Source organism: Melospiza melodia, chromosome 9 (genome assembly GCF_035770615.1).
Source record: "Melospiza melodia melodia isolate bMelMel2 chromosome 9, bMelMel2.pri, whole genome shotgun sequence".
Lineage (NCBI taxonomy): Eukaryota > Metazoa > Chordata > Aves > Passeriformes > Passerellidae > Melospiza > Melospiza melodia.
The window spans coordinates 1,692,034-1,714,165 of NC_086202.1; positions in this window are offsets into that span (position 1 = coordinate 1,692,034).

Sequence of the window (22,132 nt, forward strand, 5' to 3'; positions counted from 1 at the left end):
CCAAGCTCGTGACAGTAACTTTCCTTTGCCACGTTGGACGCTGTCAGGCCAAGAAGCGCTGCTGACAGACACGTTCCAGGTCACCGAACAAGATTTCCCGATCAATAAAGTTCCAAGCAAACTCCAGGGCCAGAAATACAATTCCTGACATTGACAGGACACAAGATTCTGCAGACCAAGTGAGGCTGTGAGGGCTCTGTGTGGAGACACCACTGATGTCAGGTAATGATTTCTGCAGGTGCAGGGACACCTCCCACTGCCCCAGGTGCCCCAATTTCCACTGTCCAGCCTGGCCTTGGACACTGCCAGGGCTCCAGGGCACCTGTGCCAGGCCTGCCCACCCTCACAGCCAAGAATTGCTTCCCAATATTTAAATTAAACATCCCCTGTGGAATTACTTTATTCCACTGGTTTACCCTGAGCGCAGTGAGCTGGTGTTGGATGTACCGGCATCATCGCTTTGCCTTACCCAGGTAAACACTGTGCACAAGAAGGGAACAGCTGAAAATTGGGAATTTAGCTTGGGAAAAGCAGGACCCTGCCTGGGGGATGCTGTTCCAGCAGCTCCATCCATGCAGCAGATCCTGGAAGCACTTCTGTCACAAAGGTTTGTTTTTCACAGTGTGTAACTTGGCAAAAATGATTCAATCCACACTCAGGCTTGGAATCCAGATCGCAATCTGTATGGAAATGCTTGGTAGGTTGAAAAAGATTAAAAATAAAGGAATAAAAAATTGTTTTCTCCTTGTCTTTTGGTGCTCCTCGTCCTTCTCTCCTTGAGACTTTAATTTGCAGGGAGCTCTGTACAGGCAGCCCTTCTTCACTGCGTAAACCTAATTGAAACTTGGGTGTCCAATGTTAAAACTTTGCTCAGTATTACAACAAAAACCATGAGCAAAACTGAGCTTTAACTCTAAATACGTTCTTGCACTTTCTGTGAGTTTGGGGCGGTCACACCTGAGGTTTTGGATTGAATCCAATCCAATTAAAAGTGTTATGTTTTATGTTTAAATTAGGAAGCTGCTATAGCTGTTTAATCTTTTTAGTATGGTCAGACTAAAAAAAAATATCAAATCCTTCCCATTACTTGATTTTTAAATTGGGTTTTCCTAAAAAAAACCACACAGGATTCCAGGCTGCATTTTCAAAAAGACCCACAAAAGCTGTGTGAGTGTTATTTTGCCTGTGAAATGTGATTGCACTGGAATAGTTCAGATGTGCAAACCCACACATGTGGGTGACAATGCACAGCCCCCTGCTACCCACCCCACTGCATTTTGGCCTTCTGAATGTCATTTTCTCAGCAGAACAAACCTGTGGGCCCTGAAATCACAAGGGATTTGAGAAGGGGCTTGGTCACCCTGGAGAAGTTGTGGTTGTGCCACAGAATCACTGAAATGTTGAGGTTGGGAAATTCCTCTCAGACCGTCGAGTCCATCCGTTCCATCCGTGTCCCCAAGGGCTGCATCCACACAGCTTTTAAATCCCTCCAGGGCTGAGGACTCCACCCCAGCCCTGGGCAGCCTGTTCAATGCTTTAAAATCTTTTCCACAAAGAAAGCTTTTCCCTCAAAGAGTGAGGGCTGGTGATGGCAGTGAACGTCCACCTGCAAAGGACACATGAGCTGCAAAGACCTGTCCCTGCCTGTCCCTGGCAGTAGAGTTTCTCAGAAATGCCTTTTGTGCTGGCCTGGCCTCCAGAAAGGAGCAAAACTCTTTGTTCTCACTTTTTACAATCCCTTTTCTCATTTGTGCCATCTAAACAAGGGCTGTTTTGGAGGGCTGGGGAGAAGAAAATACCAGCTCATGCTAAGGGAGAAGGTATTGCAGAAAAAAGAGTTAAAACCATCTGAGGCCCTTCAAGGGCCCTGTAACTCATGAAAGGATTGAAATCACATAAATGGGGTGACAAAATATTAAATATTCACCATGCGCCTGCATGGCTCAGGTGTCCACGGAATCCCAGAACAGCCTGAGTGGGAAGGGATCCACACAGATTGTCCATTCCAGCCCCTGGCCCTGCACAGACACCCCAAAATCCACCCTGGGCATCCCTGGCAGCGCTGTCCAAGCTCTCCCGGGGCTCTGGCAGCCTCGGGGCTGTGCCCATTCCCTGGGGCAGTGCCAGCCCCCTCTGGGGATGAACCTTTCCCTAAAATCCGGCCCAAACTCCCCCTGACACAGGTAGACCACACTCCTGATACTGCTCATATCATTTAAGCATTTTGGGGTGCCTAAAACTTAAAATCACTTAATTGTAAGGGTAGCGCGGATGAGTTCACGGTCTCATTCCCGGGAAGCACTCAGGGACTGCAGTTTTATGGAGCCATTATCATCTCCATTTGCTGGTGGACAGAGGAATCCAGGTAAAGGAGCAAAGGCAGCCCCACACACGGGGTTAGTGCCATCCCCTTGACCAGGATAGCCCCCAGGCCGGCGCGGAAAGGCAGGTTTGGCTCTTTGGGGAGCAGGGCCAGCGGGGCAGGGCTGTCCTGGGTCTGGCTGTGCCCAGCATCACCCGGGAGCCTCCGCCGCGGCTCCTCTCCCTTCCCGCAGCCGCCTTTATGTCCCCGGCATAAATCCTCTTTACTCGGGCTTTGTGTCTGGGGGCCGGCAGCGCGTTTGTTCCCAGACGAGGAGCGGTGCCGAGGCCGAGGGAAGCCACGGGAGGGGGAATACATGCATATCTAGCTATTTACCCAGGTACAAATACATCCACACAAAATATATGCACCCCCCGAACCGCCAGCAGACACCGGGGGGAGGCTTTAACTCCAAATTCTCAGGCTTTAATAGATTTAAATCAGGCTCTTAACGCTATTTCAACATTTTTTTTTTATTTTTTTTTTTTTTCGGTGCGTGTTTAGTAACAACAGTCATCTTAAATTGTAGTGGCACATGGCCAGAGGGAAGAGAGGTGTTAATGAGACTCACTATAAATGGAAGGAGCTCGGGAGTGACAGTTTTGCGGAGCACTGTTGGCACCGGATCGAAGAGACAGGTGGTGGCACAGGGCTGACCGATCACCTCAGATAATGATGAAAGAGGAGTGACAGGGGTGAAAGATTCAAGGACCACTGAAGAATGGCGCAGGGGAAGGCAGGGGCCATCAGCCAGCCCCCCACGCGCCGGTGAAATATGAGAGGGGCTGATAAGGGGGAAGCAGAGTATTATCGATATCAGATGTGGAAATGAGTGGACTTAGTAACCTATCTACCATTTGGAGTAAGTATTTACGGTTTCCATGACCAGAATCAATCAGGTTTGAAATTCATTCTTATTTGGTGGAGGAAATGTGCACTTAACCTTTACATTCGGGGTCTCCTGATGAATATTGACCTAGAAAAATATCCCAAAGGTGTTGGGTCCGACGAAAAGTTATTTAATAATTTCGTAAATGATTGCTGTACCGCGGGGACTAAATATTTAGATCGGAAATCCTAACTTTAGATGGGTGCCGGACCAGGGTGCAGATTATTGCTACACTGAGAGCCCTCCAACCTCTCATCAAGCAGCCATAAATCAGGGGGATGGAGGAGTTCAGACAGAGCAAATTCTGGTGACAGCCACGTGATGGACTCACGGGGGAGAAAATGAAAATTCATTCCCTGACAACCTGCTACAGGCTGCAGGTATGGCAAGGGGGAGAAGCTAAATAGATCTGTATCAGCTGCGAGGATGGCAGACCCCCAGCATATGGAAATGCTCCGGGAGGGGAGGTGAAACCCAGAGCTGCACACAAAATGCTAAAACCTCAGAGCGGCTGAATCACCTGAGCAAAGATTATATAAAAATGTAAATTGCCTGCTCCTGACCCAATCGCGTTTAAAAATGAAGGGACAAAGAGTGACAGGAAAGGTGCTATTATTACAGATTCAGGGTGATGCACAGTCACTGCTCAGATTCCTCTTCGGCAGTGGCTGGGAGGCAGCTCAGGCACGGCGAATAATTTCCCTGCAACTGCCCTCTCCTATTTACACACCCGCTCCCGAGGCTTTGGGGATGAGGGGAAGAGATCCAGTGGATTTGGACGGGCTTCCGAGCGGGATCCGCGCAAATCTGCTCCGCGCGGCCGTTTCAATCCCCCGTCTTTTTAATCTGAGAGAACTTACGCAAGATTTTCGGTGTGCAGATAAATATTAAATTCATTTTAGGAAAGATTATTTTACAAAGCTGCTCTCGCTTACGTGAGGGTAATGAACTCGGAGATGAGCGGGGCTGGCTCTGAAAGGCGCAGGCTGCTTGGCTTTACAAAAGATCTCACTAATGGCCTAGATCAAGTATTGCTATCCCTAAAATTAAATGCCAGTGTTTAAAACTCCATTTGTATAAGAAGAACTTGCTATTAATAATTTTTAAGGCTCTTGATTAAATAACTACGAATGCATTATTATTGGGTTCATAATTACTTTAAAAGTGTTCAGGTTTTGGTCATTTTCCCTGCATTATTATGGCACAGAGGCAAAATTTCACTCATATGTTTGACTTAAATGAGAGTCTTTTGGGATTTGCAACAGAAATTATAACTTCTGCTGCAATTTACATGTTAAGTTCTGTAACCCCGTGATAGTTCAACCATTTGTAAAAGAGCAGTAGGTGGCCTAGTGGTCTAATATTCAATGAATAATTTTAACTTACATCAAGCACGAGGTCCAGTTTAATGTTTCATTACATTAAAATTGCACTGGGTGACATAAACTTTGTAATTAAAAGAGCATAACTTTTCTGAAATGCTACTGATGAGTCTCCTGCAAAATCAGCATGTTTGATCAAGCTCTTACATTGCTGCAAACCCAGAATGGTGTTGTGTGTGCAAGGTGCTACCTGTTGAAAACGAGATGAGTTTATTGTCACTGTCTGTCCTCAGCGCTTGGGAATTTAATTCCTTGATGTTCAGCATCCAGGGAGCCACGCTGTTGCTCTAGGCTTAGTGGATAAATAAGGAAAACCAGGCTAAAAGGAGAATAAGGTGTTGTCGCCGTCCTGGGGTGGTTGGGTGCGTGGGGCTGCATGCTCCGAGCTCCTGTGGCCTGGCCGTGCCCGGTGTGCCCCGGCTGGCACAGCTGGCAAGGGCTGGGATCGCCCCCTCCGGAGCCCCGGGGGTTTGGAGATGCGCCGCATCCCTGGGAGCAACCCCCAGGGCACATCAATCTCCACTTCCAATTGCTTCCTAATGGCCCGGGAGCTTTCCAAAGGGAGCCGCGCCACGGCCCGGCTTTGCATTAGCTTTTATTTGTCTTTCTGGGTATTACCATTAGTCATCATTAGTTATGAGGCAATGGCAGGTATCAATTAGAAGATGAAGTATGACCTGGATCACGTGCGGGGGGAATGGAGCTGCTGTGGGATCGGCTCCTGGCAGCGCTGGGGTGATGGGGCTGTGTTCTCCAGCCTCTGCTGGGGCTCTTTGGGGTGTGCTGGGCTGGAGCAGCTGATTTGGGCTTTGTTTCGTTCTGCTTCCTTCGGTTTGTTCATTCGAGTGAGCTGAATCGATGAACTCATCCTTGCTGAGCTGGAACAATTTGGGGTTTAATAGACTAAACTCTTGTGCTCTTTCACCCCAGATTAATTTTCTTTCCCATTTAAAATTAAAATACTTGATTGGCTCACAGGTATAACAAGGGCAGGAGAAGAGCCTTTAATATCTCGAGATGGTTCCAGTTGCTGCTTTCTAAACTGTGGGCTCTGAGATGATGCTCAGAGAGCACTTGGAAGGGCAGGTAGGTAATGGGAGCTGCATTGCACAGCACATTCATTGTCATAACAGCAAAAGCAGAGTTATTGTGAGGGGTTCAGGAGAGCTGATCCATCCCAGTTCTGGTGTCAGATGCATTTTGATGAATGCAGCATTAATTGATGCATTATGTAGCATTTGTTAAGATGCATCACCCAGCCAGCCTTTATTGTTCTTTCAGATAAAGGGTTATATTAACCCCAGATTTCCTTGTTGATTTTGTTTTTTTCCCTGAGAGGTCTAATGATAGGATGGCATGAAACGGAAGGAAAAACTAAAAAGGGCTGTTAAAGATCTGGACCAGACACCTAAAGATGCAGATGAGACACAGGAAAAATAAAAGGTGATTATTGAAAATGCCACAACACCCACCTCTACTGCACCTACCTCAATTTCCAGGCACCCAAACACCTTTTCACACCCTTTTGCCGGCCCTGGGATTGCAGAGATGCCCATCAGCTGGATGCCCAGAGTGGCTGCCTGGCCGGGCGCGGGGCTGTCCCTCTGTCCCTCTGTCCCTCTGTCCCTCTGTCCCTCTGTCCCTCTGTCCCTCTGTCCCTCTGTCCCTCCGTGCTTGGAGCCGCAAACACGCCGCGCGTCCTAAAAATAAAACCCCGTATTCAAACATGATGTATCTCCTTTGATTTCCATGCAGATACACGAGGAATGAATGTATCTGTTATGCTGGGGTCTGCCGGAATGTTAATTTTGAAAGTCATTTCTCTCAATCTATAATTATATCTTCTTTGTCAGAAAGCAGGAATTTCTTAGAGCGAGAGGGATTAATCTCAGTCACTGTTTTCAAACAGTTTGAGTTGGGTAGTTTCTGTAAGACTATCATTTCTTTTCTTTTAAGCCAGTTAAATTTTGCCTGAGGCTAACGTTTTATACCCAGAGTAAATCTTACTAAAATTAAGAAACAGAACATACAGCTGCCCTTATTCCTGGCCCACAGATGTTACCAAAATCTGATTAAAAACCCCTCAATCTTCTGCTGCACCTTTTCATTAGTGCAATAATCATTTTTTGCCAAATATCTGGCAGAAAAGGGTGGAAAAAAAGTGAAAAATATGAGGGCTTGATGATCAGCATCTTTGAAAAGACTCGTTGAACCTAGTGGGAGAAATGAGGACTTGGGGTAATCCATGTGCTGAAATATTTTTGCTTCTTTTTCTAGAAAATGTGCAATTTGGTCAGGCAGAAAAAATTGAACAGAGCCTTCCAAGCAATAAATCACTGGATTGCTGGTGACATTCATACAATGCGGATATAGTGTTAACTGTATGAGTCAGACAGCCCTTACTGCACTCAGCCTGTTCCTAGGAGGTGACCTTGCCACGGTGTAGTAATCAATCATTCTGGCACAGGACACACTGTTTTTGTTTAATATTACACTATTGGAATATATAGTAAACAAAGTGCAAAGGAAATTTCGAAAGCAAGCACTATATAAGGTGTGCTGTAATATTTTGCAGCCCGAGGAGTGCCACCAGCATCTCTGGCCCCGTTTGTGCCTCAGGATTACCAACTTTAGGGCTTTTAGCAGCACCAAAGCATATGTGACTACACTCAAATACTTCAACTGTCTGCACAGCTCGAGAGGAACAATTCAATGGAAATATGAAGTTAGGATTACAAAAAAGATTTACTACCAGAGACGCTGCAGTCTACACATTTCTTATTTTGGCACTTTTATACAGTGTATACATCACGATTTTCCCAGCCAAATGACAGAGGAGCAACATCCCCAACTGCCTGAAAAAAATTAAGCAAACAAATCTTAATTAACTAGTAAAAATTCTTTTAGTGTACGATAAGCGAAGTGTTGCTGCTCATAGCCAAGAGGTTATATTGGATTTCCATGCATGACTTATACCATGAGCCAGTTAATACATGAAGTTTGCTGTCAGTGCATAGGGTAAAGGAAGACAAAGGCAAAGTCTTTGTAATGAAGGAACCCTAAGTGAAATATATTTGGTTCTTACTGTTTTCGCACACAGTCGAGATGAAAGATAATGCAGTGGTAATTGAGTATATAAAACTACCTTGTCAGAGAGGCAGCATTAACGTCGAGTTTGTTCTGATTTTTCCAAGTGCAAACCACTCTGTACGTGCTGCAGAGAGGTGAGGAATCAAATCTGTTATGGCTGAGATTTCGTTAGGGATAAATGTCGACACAGGTAATTTTTTCAGCACTGCAACCTACTTTTATTTCCTCGTGGTCCTGGAGCTGCTGGTGAGCCATGTGACACTGAGATGTGACCTGGGCCATCCTTTGGGGTGACCACACATCCCCATGTGCTCTCAGGAGCGCAGAAAGCTGAATGGGGAGCAGAGGCAAGCAATGAGCACACAGGGCCTTGGCCCTGCCTCGCCGAGGGAAGCCGTCGTGGTGACACTTCCCAAGGTGATCTGTAGGTTTTCTTCAAAAGGGTTGGATGCTCTTTCAACTTTAAACAGTTGAGAAAAGCTGCTCTAAAGTGTCCATCACCGGGAGATGAATGGTGCTTTCATGGCAGCGTGTCCTGCCAGAACGGGATCGGGGTCAGGGCTGCCATCAGCATCCACCCCTCCACACCCATCCTGGGTGAACAGAGACACTCCCCACCAAAATCCTCATGTTTTCCTGTTTTTCCATAGAATCTGGGAGGTGGAAACCACTTTTAAAATGCTTGATTTTGAAGCAGCTCCACGGGGAATGTGGGGAGGCGCTGCCAGCAGAACCACAGCCCTTGGAAGTGCCGACCCCATGCCATAAGGAACCATGGCTGAGAACCAGCCATGAAAAGCCTGTGAGCTGTTGGACTTTGAGCTTCTGAAGCAGTTCCAGCACCTGCAGGTCTGGTAGGCTCCATATGCTCACTTCTTGCCCCCACATCCCTCTAGAGTGATCCTGGCTTGCACAGCCTGGGAATTATCAACACCGCATATGCACAGGAGGTCAGAGTTTCACATAGCTATGGTTATTTCATACCTGGGCAAAAATAAAGTTGAAACCTGATATTTCAGTGCACACCATGGATTTATGCTGTATTTACTTGAGCACTGGAGCCAAATCCATTTGTCCCCAGACCGTCTCACCATGGGCAGGTTGCAGCTGCTTGCAATGAATTTGGTGACCAGCCCTATCAGTTGACCCACAGAACATGAATGTGCCTTTATTATAGGTCTATGTATTTCATATCCTAATTATTTATTGTCTATCTGAAGGAGTCAGAGGATCTTGGTGTCACAAGCTGCTGGCTGTTTTCATGGAAAAATGAGCGTTGCGCCAAGCAGATAAATGTGGGATGCATGAAGCGGGCTCGAATTCTGAATTCTGCCTTTTCATCCAGTGTTCATATTTCAGAATTTCAGCCAAGAAGGGGAAGAAAGGGGAAAGAAGTATCTAAGTGCTCTCTCAATTTGTCCATGAGCTCATAGGTTTCTTCAGTTTCAATATGTGTGCAACAGAAGTAAGGAAACCCGGCCTTCCAGTAAAACCTCAAGTCAGGGTAGGTTTACATGGGTGTACCTGAAAGGAGAGCTTGGCATAGTGTTGGGGAAAGCAGCAAATTAAATACGTTTCCCAGGACATTTAATTTTGCAATAAAGTCCTTGGCAACAACATTTTTGTTTATCTGCCATCAATGCCAAAAACGGAGCGGGTGTTATTTTCCTGGAAGAAACTCTTGCAGAAAGAGACGTCAGTTATGTTGAAAAACGCATTTTGAAACTTTCAGTAGATGAGTTTCAAATAGGTGTAGCAACTCCTCACAGTAAATATTAAATTACTGCAAAGATACCTAGTGGTAGATGCTGGCTGCTAGTGTTGATTTTATCTTAGTTGTTTAATCATTCTACAAATAAATGTATCCAGTCAGGACAGGAATGTTCCATGTTCTGTGAGTGTTATCCATACGTTATTGCCCTTTGCATGAATAATGAGAAATTATTATCAGATGCTCAGCAAAGACTTAAGTTAAAGTTCTGCCTAAACTTAGAATTTAAAACCCCACTTTTTGGGTTAATCAAAACAAGGAAGCCCAAGAAAACGCCGTGGCAGGTAAACCTGGTTTCTGTGTACAAACACCATAAACCCCTGCCCAGGTTGTCTCCCAGAATCCATTACATCCCTATTTCAATGCCCCAAATCCACTGGGAATGATCATTTTCGCTCCAGTACCACTACAGTGTCCCAGCTCCTGTAGCAGTAATGGGTGTCAGGTTTGGACTGGAAGGGATTGAGCCATCACTCCCCTGCTGTGTGTTAATTTATTGCCTCAGACATTTTCATATCTGATTCATTTTCTCTCAGTAAATTTGGGTGCCTGGGCGATGGGGAGGCCCCGTGGAGTGGCTTTGCTTGGGGGGCACTGCTGTCGTGCCAGGGGATGGAGCAGCCACAGAGCCAGACAATCTGCAGAGGTGTGACACAGCAGCCACACCACTCTCCTTGGGAGACAGGGAGATTGAGATGCCGTCCGGGATCCCAGCGCTAGACATCTCCCTGTAATAGCGTTATTTCCCCGAGAAAATAAAGGGTCACCGCCGCACACAGACGACATAAAAAATGCTGTGTTGTGGGTGGGTTTTTCTGTCTCCCCTGGTTTTGTTTAGTGATTATGTAGAACCTGCTGAAAAGGTGTTTATTTCTGTTTGTAAATTGAATGCGCTGGGTGTTTTGCTCCAGCTTTGCCCCAGGCTCTGTTGGATGTGATGATGGAGCTGGAAGCCGAGGCAGACACCGGCGGAGCGCAGGCGGAGGGAATCTGGCTGGAAAACAATGCCCTGTTTTGTCATTTCATGCCTCTTAAAAGTCCCACTCCATGCAGGCAAAATGCGAGTTAATTCACATTAAACAGGACGAGTGGAGTGAAAAATGAACATGCAAAAATAAATAGCAACTCACTGGAAATGCTGGGGCCATTCCCAGCGTGAGGATGCAATGGGGCCACCAACCAAAGAACCAGAAAAGCCACCCCCACCCTGCTATCCCTCTGTCCTCAAGTCAGGCATCTAGGATAGCTCTCCCAAATCGCATTTCTCCCCCATTTGTGATAAATGGGTGATGGACAACTTCACCCTGTCACACGTGTGTTGCACGCTGACACTTCCGTGGGTTTAATTTCACACGTATCCATCCCACACACACAAATAAATTGTCGCATACCATTTTATTGAATTTCTAGTAAGTTGGCAGACTAAAGTGATTTTTAACACTTCTCGATTGGATTTATGGTTTCTGTGTCATCCACCCTGCTTCTGACATTAGGAAATGTTCAACATGAGGGAATCATTCACTGGTTCTTTTAACTACACTATAAAACATTTTAGTCTCCTTTCTCTCAGAAATCCATAAATGGCTAATTTAATCACAGTCTTACAGCAGAAACCCTCAGTTTCTTCTGCTAATTATGTGGCTGAGTTTTGGTGCTTAAATCATTGTGAGATGTTGGGGACAGGTGGGGCTCAGTCACCAAGGGCCAGATCATGGCTTGGTTTCCAAAGTGTTGAGGGTCAGCTGGGCTTGGCTCCTCTTGGTGGGGCACTTGAATGGCTTCTCTAAATGGTGTTTTCAGGAGATCAGAGAACACTTCCATGGACAGTAGTTCCACCTTGGACATCCTGTTCCAATTTTGAACCACATGCCAACCATATTCTTCCCTTGTCAACCTCATATCAGAGCTACAGCTATTGTCTTTATCATTCCCGAACTGGGTGGTTTGAAGCCTGGATCAAGCTGAACCTTTTTGAGGGTCCCTTTTGAAGTTGGGTGCTCCTCTTGTGGCACGGACAAGCTGGACTCAGAATTGTGAATTGGGCTGTGACTCAGTTCACTCAGTGACCTCACATTGAATAAAATTCCAAAATTCCAAAATCTAGGTGAGGTTCTTGGAATTCAGGGAACTGCTGGGCCTTCTAGTTTTTCTACATGCAGGTTAACAGGTAAAAATATTGGATTTTTGCAATAAATAAGGGGGGGAAAGAGAAATTGATATCAGTATAAAAATTAATACCAAGAGTAAAATAATTTTGAACTACTTAAGCAGTTTTATGTATGTAGAGAAAGGCCTAAACCTTTGCACTCTGTCTATGGTTTTATTGGAACTCATTTAGTGTGGTAATTGCCAAGATCCACTATCCCTGCAATTTTTTTTCATGTTTTGTGGTTTATGCAGTGGGTAATTTATTATACAAATACGACTTCTCTGTTCCATCCAAACCAAGGAAATAAAATCAAATATCTCTCAAAACTGAGATATTTGACTTTGCCTTAATTTACAGCATCATTTTTATCTCTTTCTAGCAAAAACATAAATAAAATAAAGGAACTAAAAGGGATATTGCAGGTTATAATAGAGAGGGGGGAGAAAATACCTTGGAGCTGGGCCTGTAATCTTGAAGAGCACTGAGGTTTTTGGCCCCTTCAAACTTATTAACCTGCCTGTGCAGGTGTTTCAGACTCATGCCCTCCTCTCATTCTTCTCTGGGACATCTCAAGGCCTCTGGAGGGTGCCCTGCCTGAATAACACTTTGTTGAAGATTTTAAATATATTTTCCACTTTACAAAGAAAGCAACATCTGAAGGAGCAGCTCTCCCAGGCACGTTCTCAGGCCACCTCTGCACTCTTTGTCCACTTTGCCCTGTCACCTCTCATATTTGTTGCTCATCTGCTTCCATCCTCTTTCTCATTCCCTTCTCCTTCCCCCTTGCTCTGCCCATTCCTTCTGGAAGCATTTCCTGCACTGATTCCCATTTTCATCCCGGTGTCTCTTTGACACATCCCTGCACTTTTGGTGCTGTACTGACACGGCACCTGATGGACAGCCCCAATTTGCACATGTCACTTCATACTCCAGCTGTATTCCACCCCAAAACTCCTCTTAATCCTTAATAATCAATAGCAGCATGTGAACCATATGCACCATTAACTACAATTTACATTTGATAAAATCCTGTTTTTCTTCATTAGGAGACTGCTCCCGTCACAGCGTGCTCATTTGGGGAAGCACTTGGGGGTGGAAAGTCACTGTCCATCTTATTTCTCCTGGACTCCAAACCCCAGATTGTGTCCTCTTGCCTGGATGCCAAGCTGGAGTGATTTTCATTGTGAGTGACCAGAAGTAATGTTTTTAATCAATTTACTGATCTACCTAGGGGTGAGACTCACGGGTTCTGAGGGAACAATGAGAAAGGAGCAGTCGTGGCCAACTTCACAAAGAAATGGGTGTTTGGGGAGCAAAGGTTAAGTGAGGATGGAGGAAACACAGTGGGATTAACACAAGTTAATAAAACACACTAAGATGTGCTACTCCTTAACTGGTTTTAATTCTCAGGGGTTAAAAAAAAGTATGGCTGTGTAATGGTGTGGAAATGCAAGCAACTGTCAGAGCCAGGTGCTCAAGTATTTCCAGACATCATTTTCTATTTGAAACTCAAAGATTTCTGGAAGTGAAACACCAACAATATCCTGCAAGAGCAAGGGGTAAACCCAAGACTGGTGTGTGGTTACAATTTACTGAAATCTGATTGCAAATATGTGGATTTTGGTGCATTTTCCTCTTAAAAATGTGAGTTACAGATGACGGAGGGTGTGGTGCCCCAGAGTGTCCACAGCCTTCAAGAGCAGGGAAAGGACATCCTTGATCCTTCATTTGGGGAACAATTTTCCTCCAGTAGCTGGAAATTTTTAATAAGGAGGTTTTATATCACCGTGCAAGGTGCACTTAAGGGAATGTGACACGGTGTGACAGCACTGAGATGCTGCGAAGATTTTGGACAGAATTACAAATTCTGCTGGTGTGGCAGCGGCTGGGCACAGCAGAGCATAAATTAACATATAACTAATAACTATACTGGCATTATAGCGAGTATCTCATGGTGATAAGCTTCATGATTCTCTTCAACCCACTGAAGTTGAAGGAAGAGCAAAGGCCTTTTCAAGCTTACTTTATCTTCTTGCTTCTTAAGTGAGACTAATCAAGTTTATATCCTTTTAGCTTATTATTAGCCCAGCAGAGCTTCTGGCACTCTTTACAGCTTTTTTGACATGAAAGTTAGTTACACCTACTGTACTTAGTATGACTTCACTTTTCTTGTGATAAATCCTGAAAATTAATATACTGTATCCTCCAGATTACAAAATGAAAGTGTCCTAGACATTGTGAATACTCTGGCTGTGGAATGCTGCCAGTAAAAGAAAAAAACTGATGTCTTAATGATCTCTGTTAATAAAAAGAAGAAACTGGGAGTAAATTTTCTTGGTTAGCATGTCAGGCTTTTTTTTTCCCTCTTTCTTATCCTAAACTTGAACTGACACATATTAAGTAGACGGATCCTTGAGAATGAAATGCCTTGGATGTAAGGAAATAATAATGAGGATCCTAGAGTGAAGAGAGTCCTGCTTTCCTTGCGCTCCCACTGTCTCTCATAGGAAGCTGGTCTGCAGGAGGAATGCGAGCCTGGGCCCTGAGCGCTGAACATAGGTTAAATTCTTTCTTAAATTAAATGAAGGATAATAATGAAATCTTTTGTTACATTATTTGCTGACCGGGCCTCCTGATTTGGTGAATTAAGAGAAAGCCAAGCTCTGAAACAAGCGCCCATTCTTGTTCCAGGGGCAGCACTGGTGGCACTGGTGTCTTATTGAACACAGATCTGCTTAATTACAGTTCCCACTGTTTGTTAAGATAACGAGTGCCAGCTGTTTGATAGCGAGAGGCAGAGCTGGCCATCTTTGTCATTTCCATTTAGGCCCCGGATCAGGCTTGCGTGTCGGCGGAGCCGTACGGGGAGCAGAATGAGCGGGAAGCGCGCTCGCAATGCGTTCCGCAAATTTGGGCAGAGCATTTGCCGCTGCACGCCGAGCTCTGCCATCTATATCTAAAGCCACTCACCATTGGGAATATAAAGTCAAAGCAGAAAAATTGAGCATTTAATGGTCTACCATTATTGCCGAAATCACAATGACAGGCCGTGATCTTCAAGTACAATTTTGATCCTTATGTAGTAACTGAAATTACAGCATTTCATACTCTGACTATATTATAGGGAATAAAACATCTGTCTAAATATTGGAGATATAAAACCCTCAAAATAAAGATATTTGAGAATATCTTGCGCAGAGCACCTTTCCACCTGCTTGCTTAGTATAATGCAGTCATTATGGCAATAAATGTTTCTAATAAAGTATGAAAATGGATTGTTTGCTTTGCTGCTTGTATGAACTCTCATTTCTCTTTTTATTATATTGAATCTGACATTTGCTTACCCTTTATCAGTAGAATATTTAATCAACTCCAATCTGTAAGAAGCAAGAGGAATTTCTATTTTATTTAAAACCTGTCCCACATGAAAAAGGACTGGGAAAATAGGTCATGCAGTGTATGGGAAGTGCAGGAAGTGTTAGAGTTGCAATGGTGAATATTTATCCAGTCTACAAAAGAGATGGATCTAAACTTGTGCAGTAACAGGCGAGTCTGGTCCTATTGTTTAAAGTCCTGCTGAAATGATTTAATGGCTTAATGTTTCTAATTTTTATCTGCAGTACAGGATCTAGAGAATTAAGCCTCTGTCAGCTTTATTTATTTTCTCTGTCAGAGTATTTTCTTGCACTTTTTGCTACATAACTCTTCAGAAATGCTATATCCATATCGATTGTAATTTCCTTGGGCTCTTGGCCAAAATACTCAACGTAAACAGTCTGTGTTTCCTCTCCATCTGTATTTTGGCTAATCCTCTGGTTTAGACAATCTACTGACAAGTGCTGGTTATCTGGAGGTGCACGGGTTTCAAACCAGCGCGCTATGATTTATGGTTCTTGTTTTACAGAAAGTATCACAAGCTCACAGAAGTGAAAGCTTCCAAATAAGCACCTAACTTTTGTAATAAATGCAGCTAACAACATGTCTGCAAATATATAGCAAACACAGTGAGTGATGTCTTATTATGCAGGCCACAGTTTGACTTGGTCTGGTTTTATTTATGAATATGTCCTGCATCTGTTTCAAATTTCAGACCCGCTCAGTTTCTCCAATGCTCTCCCAAACAAGCTTGTGCTGAAGGTTGTTAATTATCCTAATAAAATATTTGTATCAATTTGACTAAAGATCCGCAATGCTTCTGCCACGAGCAGACATTTTTTAATAACTGAATTAAGAGAAATAATTACAGCTAGCACTGGAATGGTCGGAGATGTCCAGATTGTATAAAAATGAAAAAAAAAGAAAAAAAAAAGGAGGGGAGGGGGAATGGGCAGAGTACAGAGAACTGTACAAGAGCAAAGGGACATATGATTAAATTAAAGGGCAATGCTTTGTGAACAAACAAAAGGAAATCCTTCTTCATACAATCCATAGTCAATCTGCCGAATTCACAACCACAGGGGGTCATTGAAACAAATGCTGTGGCGGGGTTTCAGAGCAGACCGGATAATTTTATGTCTCTTATTAAAATACGTAGCCCTGGAAGCCCGGCTAATGATAAGGGTAATCAAACCCCGAGCTGCAGCCTGTGAGATGGGGTTGGAGGCATGGGAAAGGAGCCTGGCTGCCCCAAGCCAGCGGGATGGGGCCTTCGGGGGGCTCGCCTCCCTTTGAAGAGGCGGGCGCTGCCCACCAGCGAGGCGCGAGCTCCATCACTGATCTCCTCCGGTGCCACGGCTCCTTCTTCCCCAGCAAAAATAAAACATGAGACCCCAGTGTGAATTTCTAAGCATTCTCCTCTTCCTGCCGGTTCCTCGGCCCCGAGTGATCTTTGAGGGACGGGCTTCCCTTGGCTTATCCTTGCTGTGTGATTAAAGGGTTGATGCAGGGATGAGCTGTAGGGACCAGCCTGAGCATCACTCCCAGGTGTGAAAGGGGCAGGATTTGCCCACTGCTCTGTGGAGAAACTCGGGTCCAGCACGGCAGGTATTTAACCCTCTGACAGAAAGCGAAATTTAAATACATTTTTCTGCCATGAAATCTTTTTAGTTGCTCATGGTGAACCCATGTTAAACCATGAGATCTTGTCCTTTGCTTTGGCTGAGCACTGGGAATTTCACTGTCTGTAATTCACAAATATAATATCTGTTACCCAGGGTATGGTTTTTGTGATCCTACAAGAAAATGGGACATATCATAGGCTCATCAATAAATACCTCCTGCAATATCCTTAATGCTATTGCCTATATAACATCGATATCCATGTAAAAAACATAATAAATGAAATTATTTTTTAAATGTAAATAGAAAATTATTTTAAAATATAAATTAAAAAAAACATAAACAAAAGAAGTAAGCCAAGGAGATTATCTAGAGGATCTGAGGAGCACTGAGCTGAGGGGAGATGTTGCCAAAGGGGTGCCCAGCCTGCTCCCATGGGACTGGCTCCAGCTGTGCTTCAAGCCACCACTCAGGGGTCCCTGGGTGTTCCTGCAGAAGCAGGGGGCTCACCCTCCTGCCAGTTTGGTTTCAGCGATGCAATGAAAGCCAAGGTGACAGTTGGCATCTCCTTGTGCCCCTTGTTATCACCCAGCGTGGAGCCACCGAGGCTGCGCGTGGACAGCGCGACTCCGAGCAGGGCCCTGTCAGTGCTGTTCATGGAACTCTGATTTATTGTTTCACTCCTGGGCAGCAGAAAAAGCGACAACTTCACCTCTCAGCATTGTCAGGGCAATGCTTTTCCCAGGCTGCTCACGTGGTGGGGAGGGAGGGAGCATGAACATCTGCATTGGCCGAGGACCACGAGGAGATGTTTAATTGGCATATTTTGTTAAGCTCCATGGCAGGATGGGGAAGCCAGGCTCTACTTCATCCCATGGAGACTTCACCCAAAGATTCCCCTCAACATTTGGAGCTGTCTCCCCCAAATCCATAGGCACAGTGTGGTGTTCTCAGCTTGGCTGCTCCTCACTGAGAATTCTGTCCGTCATCCGTTTTTTGCTGGAATTCATTGAGTTAGAACCTGATTTTAGGGTGCTAAAACTAGTGAAATGAGCACACTCCCCTTGCCAGCTGTTTTAGATGCTGCCCTAAACTAAATCCAATTTCTTGGATTGATTTTGCTAACACATAATAAAACTCTGTCATCTGCAAAAAATTTGCCACTCTCCAAAGTTTTCTTTTCCAGTTGAAATAAGCCCAGGCTGGTGCGCTGCTCCCAAGGACAAGCCACTGTCACCAGCATGTGGGAGACCACTGCCAGGATTAACTGTACTGATTTTCTAGGACAGAATGTTTATAAAAAATTAATAAATAAGTAAAGGAATAAATTTGGTCAGTCCCAATAAATCAAGGACTGGATTTCTCATTGGAAAGTCCTTGCAACCTGGCCCAAACTTTGAGATAAGACATTTTGTCTCATTTCCACCAGGAATTATTTCCTTCTCTATTTGTGACAATGGTGAGATCTTGTTGGGTTTTTTTCTTACTTTAATCCTTGGGGAAAAGTGGGTAAAATTGCAGGACTTGCTTTCAAAAAGGAGCAGTGAACTGCAGCTGCACCCTGACCAAAGCGGCGGCCTCTGCTTGCCAGCTCCTTCTTTTGCTTGGGAAAAAATTGTCAGTAGGCTGGTGAAATCCTGCAGAAGAATTAATGAGATTGTTCAGAAAATAAACCAGCTTTTATTTTTCTACATAAAAGTTTGTGTTGAGCTTGACAGGCTAAAATGACTCTGGGAGAGATGCAGGGCCCGGGCGATGCTCTCCCGCTTCTCAGTGTGAGGGCAGAAACCTGGGCTGCATTTTGTGTTTTTCAAATGCCATTTGTGTTGTGATCACACCCTCAAAACCACAAAGATGAAACATGATTCTCCTGACTGTGTTTGTTGATCTCAAGGAAATGCCAGATAATTGTATAATCTCTCTGTATACCTGTCGAAGGATCGGTGCTTCCAAAGCAGCCCCAAAAGGGTGCCTGAAAATCCGTGCATGTTCTCATCTCCTCACATCTCCATGTGCACATTCCTGCTGGATAATTACACCTCCTGTGCATCGTTCATGGGCTGCTGTTGGATGTAGGCACAAAGGACATGATTTTCATACATTAGCTGATAGGGAGCTCCAGTTTTTCCTCCTCTGTTCTCCCCATGATCAGCTGGAGATGACCAAGACCTACTCTGTTCCCTACACCTCACCTTCCCAGGAGTGTTCCCTCGTTGATAATTAGCACTGATTTGTCTCTGTCCCAAGCAGTGACTCTTTTACCATGTCCTTATAGAAACTCTTCCATTTGTGAGGCCACTTTTGAATATTTGGCCTCACCAGAGCTGAGAGATTCACAATGACACAAAGAGCTGAAACATCTGGAGAGAAATGATTCCCAAGAGCCCTGGAGTGACAGGATGAGGGGGAATGGATTCAGCCAGTTGGTGAGTACATTTAGGTTGGATATTGTCAGGAATTGTTCCTGTGAGGGTGGGCAGCCCTGGCACAGGTGCCCAGAGCAGCTGTGGCTGCCCCTGGATCCCTGGCAGCGCCCAAGGCCAGGCTGGACATTGGGGCTGGAGCCATCAGGGATAATGGGAGGTGTCCCTGCCATGGCAGGGGTGGCACTGGAGGGGCTTTAAGGTCCTTTCCAACCTGAACCTTTCCAAAATTCTGTGATTTGCTGAATTAATAATCGAATCATTGACTGAATTCTGCAGGAGGACAGCCAGGGATTGCCCAGCTCTGCAGACCCTGGAATGTTACTGGAATCACTGGGAACGGCTCTGTTGAAGTAAGTCCTGTGCTGTCTGCTCTGGTTGTGTAAAGAGGAGAAACCTGAGAGTTAAATTTATTTTCCTGGACCTAAACAAGTGAAGAAGACTGGATTTTAAAACACTGTTCAGCTGTGATTACTGTCTGCTCCTGGAGGTGGGAAAATGCCTGTGAACACACTGGGAAACTTCTGTGGGAAGGACATAGATGACACAATTTGGTTTTTTTTCCCATCAATCCCTGAATTCTCTTACAGGGTCAAAGGGAAACTTCCAGTAAAAGAAAAGAAGTAAAATTCAGATAGAAAATAATTGCAACTCTTTTCCAGCTTTAAGTCATCTTGAAGAAGTAATTTAAGTACACTGTGCTGTCTGCCATTTGTAAATTGTTAATTAACGAGAGACCAAATAATAATTACTGCTGGAGCCATTCAATTAAAAGATGTTGCCTTCCAAACTTTGTTCACACGGTCTATATCACCAACATCATGTCTAGAAATATGCCACAAATGCTGGCAAAAGAGCAAACCCCAAGTTTTCCCCCATCATAATAGAGCAGCAATTTTATTATTTTGATTGTTAAAGCTTGTGGTCTCCTACTTCAAGTGGCTCAGGGAAATGTCTCTTTGTGGTTTTGCTAAGAGGGTATTTTTGAGAATAAGAGATTGAAAAAACAGCAAACAAACATTCCTTACAAGAAAATGCTGCCCTTCCATGTAATGTGCCCAGGAAAGGTTCCCACTTGGCCTTGCTGTGAGACAGAAGAGAAAATGGAGAACAAATGCCTGTGCCTGGTCTGGATAACCTAAAGTTAACTCCACATGTCAAACTGATTGCCTGACACAAGGCAGGCATATTCTGTGATGACAAACAAATAGCACCTCCATCCTGCAGACATCCCCTAATTATAAAAGAGAAATTATTTCCCATTTTCATTGCCAGCAAATGTATGTTACTCTGGTGCACCATAATTTCTGTCTAAGTACTGTATCAAAGTTTGCTGAATGTGAAGCACAAAGTATGTTAGACATTAAACTGTAATTACAGAAGGGAGTGGATTTCTAGAGTATTATGTTTTTTTGGTAATATTTTATTTTATTGGTTTTCAAATATACTTAGACTGCCAGACTAAGCAGGCAGAATAACAGCAACACAGAATTCCAGAATAACATATGACTTTAATAAAATAAAGCAGGATGGTTTCCTTTACTTGAATGGCTGGAAAGAATGGAAAGCATTACCGTGGCCTGAGCCAAGGTGCCATCCAGACCTGTGCCCAGGCACAGATGTCACTTGAGGCAACGTGCCCCTGTCCCCACATTTCACCCCAAATCCCTGGTTTTGGCTCTCTGTCAGGCAGCCATCAGCTCCTGTGATTGGCACAGTGGAGCTTTGATCTCAGTGTTGAGCTCTTATGCTATGGAAATACAGATAATAAAAGGAGGTGATGGCAGGGGAAGGTGAATACGGATACAGCAAACGCGGAGGGGATCATTTAATCCATATGTGGCTTTTTGTTGCTTTACACTTTCACCTTGTCCCCTGAATTCTCGAGGAATGTCACAGGTGGTGAGCCTAAGAGGTGGGCAGAGGTTGCAGGGTGGGAGCAGGAGCAGGACCGATGATGGATTGTCAGAGGAGGTGTCCGTGGGACGGCGGGAGCCGCGGCTCAGGCGAGCGGCGCTCGCACTGTCACACTCCCGCCTTTCCATTACGGCTCCATCACTCACAGTTGCGCCCTTTGTGGTTCCTGTAATGATCTACACTCGTTCTGTCTCCCGCCTTGTCCACCTTCCTGCACGTCAGGCTCTGCAGAACAGCCAGGAACGGGGTGTTTGATACGTGACCAGCTTTGCCGGGGATAATTTTCTACATGGCTGAGAATGCGCACGTGGCGTCCGTGGGGCTGAAGTATTCCACCAGGTGCATTCTTGACGCGGTTCCTCAGGAAGGCATTCCCTCCTGGAGGAGATATTAATGTTATTTCATCAGGATTCCCCTTGCTCTCATTTGCCATTCTGATTTTTTGGTGGGAGATGGATATCCTCCAAAAAAGCCAGAACTGCTAGGGGACGCTGCAAGTTGTTGCATTTCACGTGGGAACCCCAAACTGGTTTGGGTTGGGTTGGTTCTTTAAGAGACCTTAAACCCCACCCAGTTCCACCCCTTGCCATGGGCAGGGACATCTTCCACTATCCCAGGTTGCTCCAAGCCCCGTCCAACCTGTGCCTTCCCTTTACTTTGTGGGCAAACGCTGTCCATGGGGTGACACAATCCTGTCCTTCTGTCCAAACCCTCTCTGAGGTTCCAGGCTCGCTCTGGTCCCACCTGGGCAGGGCAGGAGCTGCTCCTGGAGCCAGCCAGAGCTGAGCATCCTCACCCCCGTGCTGTGGGCCTGCTGCACTGACCCCATTCTGAGCAATGCAGCCTGTCAATACTGTTGGTTTATTAATTAGTCTGGAGGAAGGGAGGCACTTCCCACACAAATGGGAGTCCTGGCCAGGAAGAGCTGGGAGCAATCCTTTTGCCCACGAGTTGCCTAATGCAGCTACTGAAACCCTGCCAAAGGTTTGCTTTCAGAGCGTTCCTGTGGGCAATATTTTTACAATATCTAACATCCCAAATGAGCTTTCTGTGTTTCCTAGAAGCCTGATTTTTTGGAAAGAGCAAACACCCCCCCCAAACTTTTCGCGCTTCCCGCTCCCCGCAGGTATTTTCCATTCGCTCCCTGATCC